Consider the following 15,451-nt stretch of genomic DNA (forward strand, 5'->3'; position numbering starts at 1 on the left):
TTCTTGTACCTTTTTGTTGTTGTTAATTTTCTTTACATTTTTTTAAAGTCAGGAACCTTTCTGTCTGTGGAGAATGTGGGAGCTCTCAATTTGTAAAATATATTAATTTGGGTTGCGAAGACAAAGGTCTATTTCTATTTGTTGTATTATTGTACCTTGTCACCCCAAGTGTCTTATGCTAAAGTTTGGCCACCCCTCTGTGGCTGCATAATTATGTACTCTTTCTTTATGAGAGAAGATCACAGTGATTTGTCATTTGGATTCTATAGAAAGCTAGATTATGTCATGTTTTTTAGACAGAAATAGGTAGTGTAGCAGTATTGAGATGTGTGAAATTAAGGGCTCTATTTTGACGGTCCATGCGCAGAGCGCAAAACGCAGGGCGCAAAAGCTTTCAGGGCGTGTCAGAACGCGTTTTTGCTAATTTAAGGACGGGAAATCTGCCTTGCGCCGCGGCGCATGGTCTAAAAGGGTTGAGTTTATTTTCTTAATGAGTTATAGGTGTGTTTTGAGAATAAACCAATTAGAGTCTCATCTCCCATTCCCTTTAAGAGCCAGCTGCGTCGCGCCATAAGCGCATTTGCTATTTACAGGACGCAAAGTAAGTCTAATTGGAAAAACGGAGCATTTCACTAGCAAACAGTTAACAGTTTTTTTAACAGAAAACTCTTAAACAGAGATCATCAATTTTGACATCAATTAGTCTATAAATAATTAATTGCGTTTGTCAAGTTTGTCATTTGTAAATCGATTTGGATAAAAGCGTCTGCTAAATGAATAAATGTAAATATATAGAACAGGGCTGTTTTTGTTCAGTGTCTGTGACTTTGAAACTAAAATATTCCCAAATTACCGACATGCCATCATCCCACTTGTCTGAGGTTTCCTGTTTGTTTGTTTTATTGTGGGCTTTCCGCAAAGTTCAATTGCACAATTCTGATTGGGCAGAATGAAAATGTGCTCACTCAATTGGCTAGAAAGACTATCACAGACAGACGGCAGTGACGCATTTGTTCTGGGAGGGGAAAATTATATAACCTATATATGTTTCATATCGAAGCCTCTTCGATCACAATGTTTCAATTCACGATTTGTTTTTGATAAATCACACAGCGCTAGCATCCTCTGCGAAAAACATATGCTGGAATAATTGGCAGTTCATTGCGCTGTGGCAACCCCTGTTCAAATAAAGCACTAAGCCGAAGGAAAATGAATGATATTTCATGTCTTGGAAATAGATTTTTGATTGATGGATTGATTCATGGATTGATTAAGATATGGAAACTCAATAGGGTTTGAAATATTTTTGTGGTTTATCGTCACAGTATTTTTACAGTACTATTACAATAGCATTGACCTCCTCTACATTCCAGAGAATTGCATTCCACACACAAACAATGATGAGGTCTGAAACAAGACCTGTCTTGCACACAGCCCTTGTCTAGATGTTTTTGTAGAACTTTGGAGTAAACCATTTTTTGGTTAAAACCTTCAGTAGCTGTTGTTTCTGATCAGCCAAAAATGACACTAGCTCAACTGATGGCGTTCGCTTAAGACTGTCTGTTTTCCGACCAATAGTAGATTGATACAGTGTTACATATATACTGTAGTGTTCAAATGATATGGGTTTGCCCAATGGCAGTTTCTTATGTAATTATTGGGTGCAACCTGTTTGACGTATAGTGTTGTGGTTGTATGCAAATGGGGAAGTCAATGAAGCTTCCATTCATTTTTGTTTTCTGAAGCTAGTGGAGCAGAACTTACATACTACCGATTAAGTATATTAGACTGACTGCACTCTGCTAAGCGGGCATGATGATTATTTTGCCTCGACATGGTAGTTTCATTTGCCGGCTCTCTAATTCGATCAGCATTATAGATCGGTGATGATAAACCCAGGACATCATGGTCCCAAAGTCATGGCCTTGTGCTCGCTCGTGATGTCTCCTTGCGTAACTCGTAATCAGCAGAGGCGTATTGGGTAATAATCTCCACGCCGCTGATTAATTCCTTCTCGGGGATGTCCGAAATTAACAGTCGCAGCGGAAGCGCCGGCTGCTTCCTGAGACATCCCAGACTCTGTTAGGCAGTCATCAGCCAAATAGAGCTGGGAAATTGTGCAAATGGTAATCTCTGGATTATGGTGTTAATCCCGGGTTGGAAGACAATAGGGCGAGAGGGCCCTGAAATCAGACTGACTGACTCTCCTGCAGGTGATTTGGAGCAGGCCCAGTCTAATTTCGCATTTGTCAGGATCAGGGGACTGATTTAATATGGTTCAGTTTTTTAAAGAGACAGAAGTATGTTGGATTTTGGTACACAGAACAATAGCAAGTGTTGATTTTAATGGTTAAATGTCAGGTTCTGACTATTCAATGGTTGTTGTTTTAATTTTTACGACACCAGGTATAGAACGATACATTTGTAACACGACCGATACCTCAGCTATGTTTCCATACATCTATTTCTATGCACATTTTGGAATATGGCATAAAAATGCTTAATACAAATGGCAAGTAACGCTGCACATTCAAGAGGCTGATGGGTGATTATAACCGTACGTTCACACCGAAAGCGGCGAGAGCGTCAAAGTAGCCGGAAGTCACTAATTTTCAATGAGAGCCGGCAGCGATAAGCGGCAAGGAGCAGCGCGACGCGTCTTCGCCGGCGTGAGCGTCGAAGAGAGTTAAAATGAAGTCAACTTTATACTAATGAGCTATGACGCGGTTCGGCGGCAAGCAATCAGAATGAAGACGTCCATCGCTTGATAGCAGTTCAGAGAACACAGACCTGTAAACTTTGGTTCTGACCACAGTTGTTCCCAAGGGTTTGATTATTGCCGTCGCCGGATTTCCAATTATTTACAATTTTTTCCTACAGGAACATACATTAAATAAGTTACTGGCGAGTTACTGATGTTCATTAATGTTATATAAATTTATCTTATAAAAGCGTGAATCTCTTGCGATGTGACGGTACAAAACAGTATTGCTGCTTCAGGATATTTCAGACATATGGACACATATTGGATAAATAGAGCAAAGCCACACCACACGCAACTTGATCTTCCATTGTTGTATGAATTTGATAAGAAGTGCGCAACATTTTCACGCTAGAAACATGTTTTATGCAGGAATGTAACTGATATGCTGCAACGGCTCCTTTAAATATGAGATCAATGTAGCGAGTTTTGACGATCTCGCCGCAGGAGCCGAAGGCAGAGAGCGTTGTCGCCAGGGCGGCCAGAGCGACCTTGGACGCTCTCGCCGCTTTCGGTGTGAACGTACGGTAAAGCTTGTTCGGCATGCTGTCCCGAGAGAGAGCCCGATGCTCTCTCCCATTTGCTAGGCGAGAGGGGAATTTGAGCGCAGGTAGATCTCGAGAACTCCCCTTTTGTAGTAGCCAATGAACAGATAGTGATTGCTCTTAAGAGATAACTACTTACTAAGTGCATGTCTGTGGTGCCGATTTGGATTAATCAATTAACTTAAAGGTTCAGGACACCCTGGATAACTTTTTTTTTTTATATTAACAGATGTGTGTGTGTTGAGCATCAGTTAAGACAATGTTAGCAGCTATCAGCTTTAATTGTGGGGAAAACTGAATAATTTTGAGCTTTTGTCAGCAAATTTCAGCTTCCGGGTTTAAAATGATTTTTGGGGCGTGATCAAAATCGGTGACGTAGCGCAGTACTGCAAGTGCAATGATGACGCGTCGGTTTCTCATTTTTATTCATAGCAGAGTTTTCTTATCCTATGAGAAGAGCCGGCTGCTTAATTATTCATGAGACCTGCCAGAGTCATGCCCGAACTGTGTCACGGACCCACGGCACACAGTATTTAGCCTTTCATGAAGGCTCATATGTGTTTGTTTCCATGATCCACGCGGTTTGTTGCATGTTTTCCCCCGCGATCTGGTCAGGGCCGATCATACAGCAAAGCTGTGTGCGTGCTGCTAGCATTTTTGTCGGGAGAGCAGCACGAGAATTAGAGAATAGTGGACGCTGTCTTTTATCAGGAGTTCGTTGACATTCAGACACATCGCCGTGCTGCTGTGTTTGCCTAAATCCTCCAGATTACCAGCAGGGCTAATGGTTAAAATAGACGAGTCAGGAGATCTGCTGCACTGAGTCTGCTGGATACGGGGATTGAAGGAGAAGTCCTCATTTATAGAGTTTACGTGAACACACTTATCTTTATAATGATATAAATTGTGGTTATGTGTATATGAAATTACGAATAACAAATGTAGCAGGGCATTAAATCACTGTTTATTTCTTTGCATTTTAACTTTGTAAACTATAAACTCATGCGTCTCCTCATGGTTTGTCTCATTTTGTGAGCTAGCTTCGTTCGCTCACGCTCTCCCCTGCTGGCCACGCCCACTCCTGCCCGATGCTCGCGGAGCTCCACGCCCATTAATCATGCATCTTTTGAAAAAATTCTGAAGTAGACTTTAACCGAAAGTGGGGGGTGTCATGGCCCTTTAAGTTGCATGTTTTTGGACGGTGAAAGGAAACTGGGGAACCCGGGGGAAACCCGCATGAGCACTGGGAGAACGTGTAAACTCGCACAGAAACATTGGCTGGCTTGGTAAGGACTATAACCAGTGACGTTCTTGTTACAGTGCTAATCACTGGGCTAGGAAAGGAGGAGTAGGGGTGGAAGGGGGGATTCTTCAAAATGAAGATGACTGTTATATGGAAACATAGGCACGTGATTCTCTCGGAGAAATAAACTTCACATATATTGTTTCAGCATCGGCGAAGCAGTGGCGCAGTAGGTTGTGCTGTCAACTCACAGCAAGAAGGTTGCTGGTTCGAGCCTCGGCTGGGACAGTTGGCTTTTCTGTGTGGAGTTTGCATGTTCTCCCTGCATTCGCGTAGGTTTCCTCCGGGTGCTCCGGTTTCCCCCACAATCCAAAGACATGTAGTACAGGTGAATCAGGCAGGCTACATTGTCCGTAGTGTATGAGTGTGAATGAGTGTGTGTGGATGTTTCCCAGTGATGGGCATCCGCTGCGTAAAAACGTGCTTGATTAACCCCGGATTAATAAAGGGATTAAGCCAAAAAGAGAATGAATGAATGAATTCAGGAAACTGAGTAGGTCATACATTTTATCCGATCAGAAAAAAATGCACATAAACTGCGATGAAAACACATTTACCGAAAAAAATTCTGGGATGTACATCAAAACAGTTGATTGGCGCGATGGAATAGCATTAATGGACAAACCAGCTAACCGACAACACTGTAAAATATTGTTTTGGTCATTGTAAAATGAACCCAACTGCAATAATTGAACACTTAACACTAAAAGTTACAGAAACAATGACAGAAAAATAGTTAGTATATCGATAGGGAGGAGCTCTTTCATCCAGGAGGAGTCGGAGTAGAGCTGCTGCTCCTCCACATCAAGAGAAGCCAGCTGAGGTGGCTCAAGCATCTATTTCGGATTCCTCCTGGACGCCTACCTAGGGGGGTGTTCCAGGCATGTTCCACTGGGAGGAGACCTCGGGGAAGACCCAAAACATGCAGGAGGGACTACAGTATGTCTCTCGGCTGGCCTGGGAACACCTCGAGAGGTGATAGTCTTACTAACGTGTCTGGGGAGAGGGAAGTCTGGGATTCTCTCCTGTGACTGCTGCCCCAGCGACCCGGCCTTGGATAAGCAGAAGAAAATGAATGAATGAATAGTCAGTATTCCTGATATAAAACAAAACAACTTCAAATATCAGCAGTTCTACTGCAGAAATACGATCATAGTTCCCTTCTCTTGGGAATTAAATGAGATCAAACCCAAGACATCATGCCTCTCTAATATTATTTATTCATGAAGACGCCCTGATACATCAATTTATGCTTAATTAACTGTCAGATTATTAAGAGCGATGTTTGTTCTTTCAAGAGTCACTGGCAAATTCACCTCAAGAACTAAGCATCGCCCTCACCATGGAGACAACCTTGGTATAGGCGACATGATTGGCTCGTATGGAACTGAATGTGTTTCAGTGGCATATAAGTGCACTTAAAAGTGTAGAGTCTCTCCGAGTGCCCTGGTTTCTCTTGGAAATTGCTCTCAACAACCTCTAAAGTTATTCTGACCAAATATTGGAAGTGAAGGACGCAGAGGCTCATAAGAGGCCTCTCTACAGTGAGGAACACAACGGCAGCCTATATAGGAAACCAGTCTATTTAAAGTAAATTCCCTTTATGCCTATACATCGTTCATGTTTTCTGCATAAGGAGCTAGTTTCATTACCAAATCATTGCAAATATGGCATAGAGCAAATGTCACTGTGTTATCTGACAGTATACAATATCTGTTTTAGGTGGCATCTTTTAAGTGTTATCTATGATGTTGGCCCAAATGCAATTCCAATGCAATGCTATGTCTGGATGGATGTGGAAAATTGGAGGCTGTGGAATATGAATTTGTAAGAAATTAAAGAAGGGGAAAAAGTTTTGGTCAGAAGGTAGGACTGTGCGTCAGTGTCACTACAGCCTGAATAACCGTCCTCCTTGGCTCAACTAGGTCATTTGCTCTCAAATAGGCTTGCACACTTCATTTTCGCAGCCCATATTGCTCACCTTATTTATCCTTCAGATTTTCAGGCATCCAAATGCTGCCAGCCAAATTGACTGCTGATTGACATTATTGAATGTTGGATGGAGACAGAATATTGGTATTTGTTGCTAAAAAAAAAAAGCTGAAACATTATATTTACACTCACCGGCCACTTTATTAGGTACACCTTACTAATAGCCCAAAGTGTGCCAAGAAAATATGCTCAACATCATTACAGCACCACCAACTGTTGATACAAGGCAGGATGGATCCATGCTTTCATGGTGTTGACACCAAATTCTGACCCCGTGTCAGACCAGGCAAAGTTTTTTCAATCTTCGATTGTCCAATTTTGGTGAGCTCGTGCCAATTGTAGCCTCTGTTTCCTGTTCTTAGCTGACAGGAGTGATACCTGGTGTGGTCTTCTGCTGCTGTAGCCCAACTGCCTCAAGGTTGGACAAGCTGTGTGTTTAGAGATGCTCTTCTGCATACCAAAGCTCTATCGAGTGGTTATTTGAGTTACTGTTGCCTTTCTATTAGCTTGAACCAGTCTGGCCATTCTCCTCTGACCTCTGGCATCAACAAGGCATTTGCACCCACAGAACTGCCACTCACTGGATATTTTCTTTTTTTTTAGACCATTCTCTGTAAACCCTAGAGATGGTTGTGCGTGAAAATCCCAGCTTCTGAAATACTTAAACCAGCCAATCAACTATGCCACATTCAAAGTCTTATAAATCACCTTTCTTCTCCATTCTGATGCTCAGTTTGAACTGCAGCAGATCGTCTTGACCATGTCTACATGCCTAAATGCATTGAGTTGCTGCCATGTGATTGGCTGATTAGAAATTTGCATTAACAAGCAGTTGGACAGGTGTACCTAATAAAGTGGCCAGTGAATGTATATCAAAGATTGTATCAATACAAAATTATAAGACTGGAACTGCATTGTCCACATGCATAATGATTATTTTACAAATATATTAAACAAAACATTCACTTACAGCATACGAAAAGCCTTACATCTCTATTGCACTTTCATTATTTTAATCCCTTTTCATTTCACCCAAGTTCATCCTGTAATATTGATATTTAAAATGATCGGTCATCTTATGTGCAAATCAGCCAAATATCGCTATTGAAAAAAGATGAAAGTTCACCCCAACCTAATCCCTGCTTTCCATAATACAAAAAGGAAATTTGTTTGGCAAATGCATTGTGGAGAAAAGCAAATAATCCAGACGGAGCGTGCGACTCAGAAACGTGTCCTGCAATATCCCGTCTTGAACTACATGAATGGGAGACGTGCATTCAACAGTATAGCTCTGTTAAGTAATCACACATCAGGAAAGATGTGTTTGATCAGGTCTCATTAACAGCCTGGGCAGATGCCACACATTCAGAGATCTTCAATGGCCAACATTATACATGCTCTGGCTACTAGCACCCAGCAACAAGGTGTTATAACTCACAAGGGCAGTCAGCTAACCTCCTAACATTCTGTATTTGCTTGTTCATAGCCTTTTAGAGTATGATTATACTGACCGCAACATGATTTGAGCTGCATTGTATAATTGACACAATGATTGAGGATAACCATTCAATAGCGAGCAATTACCTAAACAGACCTACTGCTTGGGAGAGGATGGAATTAGGATGTATATATAACACGGTTTTGCGTTGTTTGTGTGATTGCGACGCCATTAAGATTATGCAACTTTATTTAGACATTCAGCAGCTTTTAGGATTCCAAGCGGATTTCCATTGGGGAAGCCACATTATTTTTATTAAGTGTATTAATCAGGGCCATGCAAAAGTTACGTTTCTAGAGCTAGAGTGCATTTAAGTAATATTTGCAATGTATTTGCAATGCATAACAGTGTCAGATTCTTAATTTGTTAGCTTAATAGTTTAAACATTACCATTTTCATGTCATTCTGGCTTATTACATGCTAAAATATTAATTGAAACTTATGTCACTATTCATAGGGCTATTGTATGTTAACTGTGCTATTGACCTTATTCTAAATTGCGGAAGTGCGCCTGTTTTCGCGATTGTCTTAGAACTTCCGTTTCAGTCGCCTATGGGAGAAATGACTAGGAATAATAAACGACAAAAAAACGGTCAAACTACTTGCTCTACAAACAAATGTTTGCATGACTATACAGACCAAGTAGAATAATATAATAAGGAAATATCAGTTTGCAACATCAAACAGCGAAACGAGCAGTTTTTAATGTCTAAAAATGAATGGAAATGAATGAGACCGGAAGTCTCGTGCCAAAAAGATTCAGATGGCTGCGCCCGCTCGTCCACGGAGAATAAGGTGAATATAGCGCTAATAGTTAACATGAATTAATTTAACTAAACTCACAATGAAACTACAAAAGCTTTTATTATTCTTAGGTGATCTTAAAGAGCCCCTATTTTGTTTTTTTTTAAATATAAATAACAGGTTATTTTAATTTTAATTTCAAGTCTCCAGATGTCCAGACATGATATTTGAATCTTGTAAAGGCATTTAAGTCCCCTCATTAGGTATGTGCTGTATTATGTCAGAGCCTGGAGCCTCCGCTGGCATATCTCCAGCCTGGGTTTCAGGCCACTGTGTTCTTGCCCCACTGGAGACTCGGACACAGAGCCGCCTTGCCAGCGAGCGATGATGCCCAGATGGCATGGCGACCACGTTTGTGGACAGTTTGGAGTGCTGATGGCCTACATTCCAACACAAGTGCGCTCGAGTCTGTTCAGTCCTGCCGTCCAGTTAAATCGGGAGATTGAGAACACTAGGGCAATGCCTTTTAAAGGGCCATGAAACCCCCCTGTTTCAACAGAGTGTTTTCACACCTCTAGTTTGGTCAGGAAAGTGGACGTGTCCAGCTCTGTTTAGGGGGGAGTGTCGGAGGAGGGAATGAGGGAAGGTACATAAACCTTTGCATAAAATGGGAGTTTCGATTTGGGCAGACGCTGATTTTCACAGCGGCAAAACAAACACACAGATGCAGGGGAGAAAAACAGTGACTGTGTTTATATGGACATCAGTAATCAAATTATTTGACAAACTATTAAATGGTGGGCTTTAATTGCAGTTTGGCACTTTCATTCAGGAATTTCATTCATGCCCCTCGTGACAAACGAGATCTTTGATTTGAGGAACTGCTGGAAGCGTGTATTTTTAAAGTAGTGTTGGATACCGCACGGTGAATGAGAGCCGTGCGGTACCTCACGGTGAAAACCCTCCACATTTTTCTGTAACTTAGATGCACTTGGAAGGTAGTGTGTGTTATTCCTGTCACAAAATGCGATGAAAATCCTAAACGGAGATAATAGTTTGATAGCGGTGTTTACGTTTACACTCAAAGAGCAGCATTTACAGCGGATCTTTCAGTCTATAATATTATAGTGATATTAACGTACTGTAAACTTTAGTAACTTAGAAATCATTTGACTAAGGTCCGTCTTTAAACACTGAAAGAATACTGCTTACAATACGAACTAACTTTGCCTCTGAATAAACAAAGACACTGATCGCACACACTTACTAAATCTGTAGAGACAGGACAATCAACACCAACTGGAGCCATATCTTTATTAAAAGGAGACGAGCAGCAATTCTGGATTTTACCATTTTCAGAGGAAAAAAAGTTCTTCGCTAAAAAATGTTCCTTCGACACGTATTTTTGTCGAGCGTTGCGTGCACTGTTATCCACACGTGAGACCAGCTGCGCTCTCATAGCGAGAAAATAAAAACAAAACCTTCAATGCAGCAAATAAGAAAAGCAACACTGATGGCCTGTATCTCCAAATAATTCTTCTTCCACTTGTTTAGGCAACACAACGCGACGTCTCTCTGCCGTCTGAACACTGTATAGGTACAAACAGTCTTCGAAGCTTTCATGCAAATTAATGAAGTTGCACCGCATACACAATAGAGCGCGTCGATTGGTTTGAACCCAGTCTTTCTCATGAATGAACGCAGCACACTCAGAGACGTCAAAAAGTACTACCAGGTACAACAACCAGTCTACACGCTGGAATACAGCATCTAATCGTCGTGACGCAGCTTCAAAAATTCAGTTCAAACCGGAAGAACGAATTTGCTCGAAATAACACAAAAATAACCAATTTTCACTTTTTTTGTGAAATATATATGTGCTAATAGTGTTTTTAGCAGCGTGAGACACATATATGACTGTCAACAGCTCAAAAAAATGTGTTTAGGTGTTTGGTGACCCTTTAAACCGTGAAACCCCATATTATATATTATTATTTAGAGGAGAGGTCACCAAAAGAAATAGATACTTGCTGTTAATTTAATCACCCTCAGGCTATCTAAGTTGTAGGTGACTTCTTTTCTTCTTCAGTAGAACATCCCAGTCAAATAGGATTGTTTTCCGTTTCTTTTCTTTTCAGATAGTTGACTAATTTGTTAACGTAATTATAATATGACGTCACATATACACAATTATTAAAGCGCCTGATGATGATATAAAATGCTGCCTCCAGAAATGATTGTAGAAACACACTATGACATTTATCACTTCAAAAATTGCCATAAATAGAAGCCCAGTTACGCAGCGTACCCCACCTCCTGTTACCTGAGATAACACAGACTTCCTGTGACATCAATAAGCAGCCATTTCCGATAAAACCCCATTTTTCCCTTTATCATCACATCTCACATTCTGTCTCTCTCTTTTTTTTAGCTCTTCCTCACTTTGTCGGTAAAGGTATGCAAAGCTCTTTTCAACCTGCGCGACGTCAGCAGTCAGGTCAAAGAAGAGAGTATGAAAAGTGTGGGTTAGCGCGATGCGTGGGCACGATGACGCTATCGCCTCTCTTTTCTCTCCCTCCCTCCCTTTCCCGAAAGCGTGACTCTGAGGCGCTATACTGAGGAAGAGAGGAATGATGGGAAAAGTGGGGTTTTCATGAAGGCCCTTGACCCAGAACAAGCACTAGTCTTTTTTTAGGCATGCTGTTACTGTTTGTGTGTGCGCGCACTTGTGTGTGGGAGGATAGTGGGTGTAATAGAGCGACTGATAGAGAGAGAACGAGTGATGGACAGGAAGAGGATTTAGTTTAGTGTTAATCCTGCATGCTGCTATTAATAACCCTTGAGTCATATATGAACACACACATACACTCCAACTTATCAACAAGCACTCACAAACTCATTTTCACCCACCAGCAGTTTTAAACAACTGGGGAAGTCCGTTTGCATGCCATATTACACAATTATACATGGCATGTTGTGCATATTGTACTCATTAAAAGGAAACGGGTCATTATTTAGGCTGCATTTACACTGCAGATCTTAATGCTCAATTTTCGATTTTGAGACTGTATCCGATTGTTTTGCTGACCTGCTTACATCATCTTTTAAAAGATGACAGAACAGTTCTTATTATGCCATCTTCTTTTAATCTAGGTATTTTTAAATCAGTAGGCTTCGTAATGTCATGTCCATGCCGTGATTTATGCATGTGATGTGTGCTACAGTTTTATAATAGTTTATATTATAAAGGTTAAAAACCATCAAAATAGGATATGTGGCGGATGTTGCTCTCTCTCTCTCTCTCTCTCTCTCTCTCTCTCTCACTCTCTCTCTCGCTCTCTCGTTAACATGCTTAAAAACTTGTGCTAAATGACAATGTAGGACAGTGGTGGGCAAACTTATTAGACCCGTGGGCCACATCAAGTTTTGCAAAATAAGTGAAGGGCCACATGTCACATCCTTCAAAAAATAACTTTTACTTATAGTGGCAGTATGCATGGAACATGTAATACCAGACAGAAACATGTCACATTAACACAAAACAGAGTTTTTTTAATAGTTATTATTGAGTCAAATGTACAAGTCAAATGAATTTGCACTGCTATTTATATCTATCATCCCTTATCAATCATCAAAAAGCAATAAAACAATCTCTCATAAAATATAATACTAATAATAATAATGTAATAATTTTTACAGTGGAGAATAGAAAATATATTGTCTGATAGAAAAAATCTCATATTAACACATTAAAAATAGTTCTTAAAGTGTATTATTCAGTCAAATGTACAATCATCTAATTTTCACTGCTTTTAGAATACAAAGATCAATCATCATAAAACCTGATAAAACCACAAATCTTTGATAAAAGACCTTTCTAAAGTAGATGTACGCATGGAAAATATATTCTAAGACAAAAATTAACACATTTAACCAGCAATTATTATATAAATGAAGTCAAATTCACAACAATCTCATTTGAGCTTGTATTAATGTGCTCATATCAATCATAAAACTATGAGATGAAACGGAAGAATCTAAGTCTTTGTTATTCCAAGTCATGTTATTATGAGTGTGTTAACGTGAACAAGAAGCCCAAAAATAAAGTTTTATTAATATTAACAGCAACACTCTCGCAAAACACCTAGCTGATTCAGTCGTTGCCTAACGACATAAGAAAGCGCACCGCGCTCCTTTTTTTCTTGTCAACAAAAAGACGGAACATAAATACGCGTTCGGTGTGATCAGCCCCTTAGGTTGTAGTCTTTAAAAACAGCAATAATTTCTTGGCTTATTAGACCTACCGCTTTCTGTCCGATATTGTTGAAGTATTTTGTTGTCCATTCTTCCTTAAACACACAACATTCAGAGTAATTTTTTTTTACACCTGACTCATATTTAGTCATTAACGGGCGAGTGCATTTTAATATCCACATAGAGTGTGTTTTAATTCTACTGGTTGCGCTAACTTTACCGCGTGCAATACTGCCATCAAATGGCATTCACTTGTATTGCATCACTAATTTACTAATTCTGAAACCAAACCGTTACTCAGAAGCAGCATTTTAAAAACTCCCTTGCGGGCCGGATGAAAGTGTACATCGGACCGCATGGCCTGCGGGTCGTAGTTTGCCCACCTCTGGTTTAGAAGCTTTGGGACTGTGCTGAAGCCTGTTCCGAAATGACAGCATCAGAGTTCACGTCATTCGCTTTGGTTTTTAATGATGGGCGACTCGCATTGACAGGTGAAAATCCAATCTACCTGCTTACACTATAGACTAGGCATGGGCCGGTATAAGATTCGGACGGTGTGATAACCTTGATTAAAAACATCACGGTTTCACGCTATCATTGTATTGTGATTACTGCTCTGAAATGTATTCTTTTTAAATGTTTGAGTAAAAAAAAAAAACTTTTTTGCCGCTTTGAAAACAATATATTACATTTTTGGAAAGATTTATAATAGTTTGGAGCAGTAAACACGTCAGGCTAAAGAATTCAAAAGATTAATTGACTTCTGCTGTTTTCAATTGTGTAAAAAACACTGATTTCTTTACAATTTTAAACCGCATCTTTGTTTTTTGTTTTCTACTGGAGTTGCTGTTGTCCTAAAAAAAATAATTAAATAAATAAATAAAAATTCTTACACATACAGTACCGTGGGAACGGTATTACAGAAAATTTTGCCGGTTTTAAAACCTTGACTTTTCCAAACAGTAGTATGCCTACTATAGACATGTGCGCACAGATCCAATACATATCAGATAAGCTGATATAAACAAGACAACAACACATATGAACAAGGCCTAAATCTGATTTGAGTAAACCGCAATCTATGTGATATTTTTCCTGTTTACACGTACATGGGACATATCCGATCAGTGCCATATGGGAGAAAAGAATCAGAATTGAATCACTTGAACCATGCAGCCTTAGTCTCCCCTCGTGTACAGTTGAAGTCAGATTATTGTCAGATTATTAGCGCTCCTGAATTATTCGCCCCCCTGTATATTTTTTCCCCCAATTTGTGTTTAACGGAAAGATTTTTTCAACACATTTGTAAACATAATAGTGTTAATAAATCATTTCCAATAACTGATTTATTTTATATTTAAAGAGACATTTAAAGGCTTAACTAGGTTAATTTGGCAAGTTAGGGTCATTTTAGGGGGATTTTGTGTCTTGATTTGTTTATAACTTTCTCTGTGTTTCAGCTAGCAGAATGATTTTTAGTGACAAATCTTATTTTGACACATATTTTGAAAAAATGCTTTGAATTTTCAGTCAATACTAGTCATTCAAGCTTTATGTAAGTGTAAACTCTTTGTTGACTGTTACTGATATAAAAAATGTACTGTATAGATAAAGTAATATTACTAGGAAACTTTGCTTATTAAGGAGTCTGTCAAACTGATCATAACCACAATTGACAAGGTGTAATTAAAACGTTGTCCAATGTGTGACTGACAACAAAAACAAACAGAAACATGTTGTTTGTACAGTTTTTGTGTTTGAAGGAATGACACATCCTAATTTAGCTGAACATGGTGTTAGTCTAGTATAAGTTATGCAAAAACTCCTGTAAAATCACTGAAGCAGCTAAATGTGCCTCTTGCTTGTTTGTTGTTTAAAAGTATTTGTGCAAAAAATCTGTCAGTGATGAACTACACTCAACAAATCTCCAGTGTTTTAGCAGTGACTAATCTAACCCATCCAATTCTGTGCAACTTTAATAACCTTAGGAGGAATGTGTGTGATTGGCTACAATGCTCAACTCCACAAAGAAACAAAAACATGCTAAATCTGAATCATGAGCAGATCGAAATGTAATCCATTTTAATCACTAATTACAACAGCTATATTAGTTTTAATTAACTTTGCTTCTTTATCTTGAATTTGAGGACCATTTTTGTTAATGTTGGTGGCCTCTTTGCCTTAAGTTCTGTTCATTTGCAACTCTCACTTGACTACCAAATGACGCCAAAATGCATCAAGAATGTATTTTCAGACAGCCAATGTTGATATTCTAAACATAATAAACGGAGACTACACTGTCAAATATATTTGTCAATTAACAGTTCCAGTATTTTGTGTTTCACAAGTGTTTT

General features: G+C 39.5%; 1 protein-coding gene and 1 long non-coding RNA gene across 6 annotated transcripts in view; one reads left to right on the top strand and one right to left on the bottom strand.

The window, feature by feature from the left end:
- ppm1e (protein phosphatase, Mg2+/Mn2+ dependent, 1E) overlaps positions 1-15,451 on the top strand; it is a 114,089-nt gene that overhangs the window by 46,682 nt on the left and 51,956 nt on the right.
- LOC141376421 (uncharacterized) overlaps positions 4,296-15,451 on the bottom strand; it is a 71,678-nt gene continuing 60,522 nt past the window's right edge. The window contains exon 5 of the long non-coding RNA XR_012386448.1: positions 4,296-5,661. This is a non-coding gene — a long non-coding RNA (uncharacterized lncRNA). The remainder of the gene's footprint in view (positions 5,662-15,451) is intronic.

Source organism: Danio rerio, chromosome 10 (genome assembly GCF_049306965.1).
Source record: "Danio rerio strain Tuebingen ecotype United States chromosome 10, GRCz12tu, whole genome shotgun sequence".
Taxonomy (NCBI): domain Eukaryota; kingdom Metazoa; phylum Chordata; class Actinopteri; order Cypriniformes; family Danionidae; genus Danio; species Danio rerio.